We start from the raw sequence: 6,000 nt of genomic DNA, 5'->3' as shown, positions 1-6,000 counted from the left end.
CTGAAGAATCTACATTAAAATGCCTAGAAGATCTATGAGGGGTTAAAAGTAAATTGTAGATGTTAAAAAAAAAAAAAAAAAGTAAATTGTAGGATTGAGAACACCAGTGTCTGGCATTAGCCCAGCTGGGTCAGCATCATGGCTCCGCCACCTGAGAGTTGTGTGGTCTTGGGAAAATTACTTCATTTTCTTTTGCTATGTGTTTATGAAACTCTCTAAAATAAGTATGCATTGCTTTTAAAAATGGGAAAAAAAAGTAAAAAAAGAGGAAGTGATGGAGAAGCAAAGGTAGAGACAATGGGGCAATAAAGGGGTGTAAACGGCAAATTTCCTACCCAAAGTGGCTGAAGCAGAACAGGAAAGTTGGTGACTGACAAAATGGAAAAGGAGGGCAGGCTTAAAGCAGGGCTTAGATGATGACCCTCTGACCCTACTTCCTCTGTCTCTCAGCTCACCACTTGGCTCTTCCTGGGCCACGGGCTTCCTCCTGCTGTAACCCCACAGCTTACAAGGTTCTCACATCTCTCTCACTTCAGAGCCAGTGACAGTTCCCCAGAATTCCCCTTGAAAGTCTCACTCATCTCATTGGTTGTGTTTGAGTCAGATGCTCATCTCTCAACCAATCAGAGTGGCCAGGGAAAATACAACGTGCTGATTGGCTTAAGCCTGGATCACTCAGCCTCCTGAATCAGGGAAGGAGTCCGCTTTCCCAGAAACATAAGGACTGATAGCAAGTGAAGGGGTGATTCTCTGATGGGAAATACTCGGTGGCAATAAACAAAAGATGCTCTTTGTCTGCTAGCTGTTTTTGGCCTATCCCTCTCCTTCTTAGATTATAGTTCAGCAGGTCTTTATTTTTATGCCAACAGTAGAGATGGCTGTACTGGTTCGTCCTGACCCAAAACTGAGCCTGGCAGTGAACAACTGGTTCTCAGAATTCTAGACCACAGACTTATTGATAATAACCTTCGGTTTGTGCTTCCGCCCTTTCACATGAAAAGGATTTTATTAAATGCCCTTTCTAAACTGTGCAAGCAGGCACCCCTGCGGCAGGGAAAAGGGGATGGAGGATCTTCATTTCATCGTAACACAAACACAGCATCTTGGATGTATTTTATGACCTCTCCAAGAAGACAAAAGACTGGTATAACAATACTCTTGCCAATTTGCTGAAAAGTTTATCATTCTTAGTTTTGCAGCTGGAGCTCCTCACCCCAATTCAATATTCTTGGGCTAAACAGAGTCCTCATTTTATGACTCTTGTGAAACTGTATTCTTGGAACAATGACAAACTCTGACTCTCCTAAAATCATGGCCAGTTGAACTCACTTGTGTCGTTGGGATTGGCCATAAAAACAGGTTGGATATTAAGCAGATACACCTGCTTCTCAGGCATCTCTCAGGTGCCAAAAGATAGTCTGATTGTGTGGCCTAAGCTCCACGCACTGGGGGAAAGGAATGGAATGGAATTCCTTTGGGAAATTGGGGCCCTAGGGAGTATGGATCAAATAAACCTCCCTTCTGAGCAGTCTGCCCTTCCATCTGACAGTGAAATGACCCAGTTTTCTTGGGCTATGAATATGGAGAGACCTTTAGTCTTACCTTAGTCAACGCATGAAAAAGTATATGATCCTGGCAAGAACCCATAAAGAAGAAGGCACTAGACCAGGCCATATGCACCTTGTCATTTCCTTAATAAAAAGGGATTTCATTACCTTGGCCCTGTCATCATTGTTATCTTGCCTGCTGCCTCTTTCTCTATTTCCTGGCCTTGCAGTGGGTTGCCTGGTTACTTGAAAAGAGAGTTTTTCAAAGCAAAAGACTACATTACTCTTACTAATATCACTGTTGATACTGTATCTTTGCTGTGCTTGTCACTGTGCTGAGTGCCTTCTGCACATTACCTGAATCCTCACAACACACTGTGGTAGTTTTCACAGCGAGCATTATAAACAGGAGGAAACTAAAGCTGTCTTGTTAAGTCACTTGCCCCAAACCATACAGCTCTATGGATAAAACTGGAATTTTGAAACTAAACCTGCCGATGGTAAATACCACGTCTCTTCCCTCATTATCAATGACTGACAAAAGGGTATTTCCTTCAAATTGATTTTGGCAAGATTTAGCCTGATTCCATTTGTATCCCTGCTTTCTAAGTCTAGCAGCCTCAGTGATGTCACAAGACTCATCCTCAAGGTGACTGGGCATCAAAGGGAATCCAGTCTTCTCCATGCATAACTTTTCTACAACAGTCTTCCAGAACCTTCCACCGGGGTCCTTGCCCTGAAGTCTTGGCAAAACCTTCCACTCCCTTCACCAGAGCATCTCTGCACCGCCTTTGTCCAGCTTCTCTTGGCTCAGCAGTGCTGATGACCAGAACAAGACCAGCCTGTGGCTTGACTCCCCTGCAATGTTTGACTATATCCAATGTGAAATGTTAATAATTGCTTTGCAATTTTACATTTTGATGCAAGTGCAAGGTTGAAACTAGCTATTGAAAAAACAAATAGCTTGAAAACTCGTTGTGAAGTAATGACTGCATGCAGGAAATTGACTGGCTTTCTGCCCTTGGAGGGGATAAGCTGCTCCTTATAAGCCACCAGAGGCTGGCTGCGGGACAGCAGGTGTGGATGTGCCGGGAAAGCCACATCTGTTTGTAAATCTTCAGGAGGAGTGGGGTTGAGTTTTCCATGCTTCAACTCTAGAGGAAAAAAAAAAAAAAACCCGAAGAAAAGCCACTTCCTCTCGGTGAAGTTTTGTGTTTCTAGCTCCGTTAACTGCACTCTTGCTGAAAAAAATGCTTTTCGAGAAACCTTCCAAAGAGGCTGTGCCCAGGCTTTGGAACTGGCATTTGAAAATGGTGGAAAAACTCATTAAAGCCATCAATTACTCTGTGGACTCTTTGTGGCTCTGTCCCTTCTTTATACATCAGGCATATTCTTAGACCCCTGTGTCCCTGTGGAACACTTTCAACTCCTTGAAAAAGAACCTGATTAAAAATGACAATTTTCCTACAGTGACTGAGTTTTCCAAATTCATCCCGTGACTGGCTCATTCATCCAACCAACAGTCTTGAATTCTTACTGGGTACCAATGCTGCCACAAGTTCTGGGGGTTGGAAGGTATGAGGCCCATGACCTGTATTCAAGCCCACAGTCCAGCAGAGGAGGCAAGGAATTAAAGAACTTGAAGACCCAGTGGTAAGACTTACCATGCTCCAGATGCCGGGGGACCAGCTCGAGGGCGGTTAGCACGGGGAGGTCAAGGAAATGAAGGCCCAAAATGGCTTCTGGGAAGAGGTAACCCCAGTCTGAACTTTGAAGAACACAAGGGAGTTAGCAAAATGTTTAAGACAGAAGGTGCAGCCTGCAGAAATGTGCCGGAGTGAGGAGGGAGACGCATCACGAGGCTGCTGCCCTGCACACAAGGTGGCAGAGGAGACAGGACTGGGGAGCGATGCCGGCTTCTGTCATCCTTGCCCCTGCGCTAAGTCCCTTATCTTGGGTCCATGGGCACATCTCAGCCCTGGGGGCATCTGCATGTGGGGCTCCTTGTAGCCCATCTGGAGATAGCTCTATGGGGCACGGGAACTCTTCCCTCAATGCTCATGATCACTGGCTATTTCACATTTCCCAAAGCAGGTGCACACACGTGTATGCGTGCACAGAGCAGTTGCAAATAGGTCATTATTCCACGTCTACAGTAACTCATCCAAACCTACACTACTGGTTGGGGTGGAGGGGAGACTAAACCAGACATGGTGCCTCCTGGTTTACCTTCACGGCACGGAGGAGGGTCTCACCCACCAGCACTTCAGGGCATCCTCTTGGCTGGTAGAGAGCACCCCTCAGAATCCTCCTCTCTCTCCCCTCCAGAACTTCTGCCCTTCAACTCTTCTCCTCCAACAGTGTCTCCACCTCCCTGCTATTTCTAGCCACTCGCCATCTCCTCACCTCTGATACAAAGGCTCAGCAGATAGCTTGACCTGTTGGGACTCAGAGCCTCCCTGGCTGGGAGGTAGGTAAGCCCTTCTCTCCTCAGTCAGGTGAAGGCGGGAGAGGGACTTCAGGTTTAAAAGCTGTTCAGGGGCTACTGAGGGTGATCATCTATGGTCTACTCCTGGTTCCATTTTTCTTGATTTTTCCTTTGGTTATCCCCTACTACCTGGGGGGGAAGAACGTCACACATCTTACACCAAGAACATAGGATTCCTGCCAAAGGCAGTGTTGACTCTGTTAATGAGTCTGAAGCCTCTCTGCTTGAGTAACTCTGAACTTAATGGACGTATCCTTCTACTCACCTTCGTTTTCTTTGTGAAACCTCCTTCCATTCATTTCACACCAACAGAAGTGTCCGGTTACTCTTCCCTCATTCCTCCTGACTGGAGGGCAGAAGGATTGACCAGCTACCAAGCAATACGAATCGTCCCAAGACATTCCATGTGTTCATACCTACTGGGTTTAACTGCTGGGCTCAACTTTGTATGTGCATTAATCAGCACCTAGCCCAGTGCCAGGCACCCACTAATTGTTCCCTATATTTCTCAATGAATGAATAAATGAATCAACGATCCTTAACACCTCATAATTCACCTGCAAGTTAAATAAGATTACTTCCGCTTTCTACATGAGAAGGCTAAGGCTCAGAAAGGTGAAGTTACCCATGGTTGTTTAGGTGACAAACGCTGGATTTGGGTTTTTCTAACACAGGTGTTTTGGATCCCACAGTTCATGCTCTTCCAGAAAATCATGAAGCTGTCTACCTGCCGACCCACTAAATATAGTTCGTGTCAATAAGGAGAAACCTTTTGCATGGATACTTTTGGGATCGTCTTAGTGCCAGGTAATGAGGCTGTGGATTTGGGTAATTCCTCATGACTCAGTTGATTGTTTCTTAGTTACCTCCCTCCTAGAGTCATCATTTTTGTCCACATCCAGTGCAGGGGTGTCCACACTCCTTTCACTCATTCATTCATTCATTCTCCAGACATTCTGGAAGTCTCTACTACATACTAGATGCTAGAGATACAAAAATAACTGCAACAGTCCCTGCCTTCAAGCACCCTACAATTCATCACAGTGTATTAGTTGCCTGTGTGATTGTCTTAATGACAAAGACAGAGTCTTATGAGTATTTTTGTTTCCAGCTCCTGACAAAAGGCCTGACCGATGAGAGACCCTCAGTAAGCGTTTGTTGAATTAGATTGATATGGTGTCTCGTGTAACGACGGGTGCTGTATATAAATCTGTGCTCCGTGGGCCACAGCCAGGCTTTGGGGGGCATGGGTATTAATTAATTCTTTCAGATCACTAAACTGTAATTTAATAAATGGCACAATTGCATGAATATGGGGAATTGCTAGAGGGGTTAGATTCATTTTCCTCCCTCACATTAAGAAGTAATTGTGGTCATTCCTTATGCAACAAGCCAGTAAGAACTCATTTAATTTTTCCTCATTAGTTTCTTTAACTAGATTACATAAAATACGGTACAAAATTTAGGAATTACAAAAGGGTGTAAAATGAAAAGTAAGTCTCTGACCTCTGGCTTCAGTCACCTAAGCTCTCATCCCTAAAGTGAGTAGCTGTCCCTGTATTTTTTTTGCGTATACTTCCAGAGATATTCTTTGCATACATAAGCATATGCATGTGGGCTTATATGTATACCTACATCCACCTGCCCCCTCATCCCTAGAAGGTGGTGTATATACACTGTTTTCCACTTTTCTTTGTTCATTTAATGCTAAACGCTAAAGACCTTTTCATGTTATCATGTAGATAATATTCTCAGGTTTAAATGGCTGCTTACTGTTCTGTTATATAGATTATACCATATTTTAAACAGTCCCCATTAAGGGACATTTAGGCGTTTCCTTTTTATTACTAAAAAGACATAGTGAATGTTATTATGCATATATCATTTTGCATATCAACCATGAAGCTGAAAGATAAATTCTTGAAAGTGAAATTTAAATAAATTAATTTTATTTTCAAATTTAAA

Source organism: Tursiops truncatus, chromosome 16 (genome assembly GCF_011762595.2).
Source record: "Tursiops truncatus isolate mTurTru1 chromosome 16, mTurTru1.mat.Y, whole genome shotgun sequence".
NCBI lineage: Eukaryota > Metazoa > Chordata > Mammalia > Artiodactyla > Delphinidae > Tursiops > Tursiops truncatus.
The sequence above is the reverse complement of the archived record's forward strand: the minus strand, read 5'-3'. Positions refer to the sequence as shown.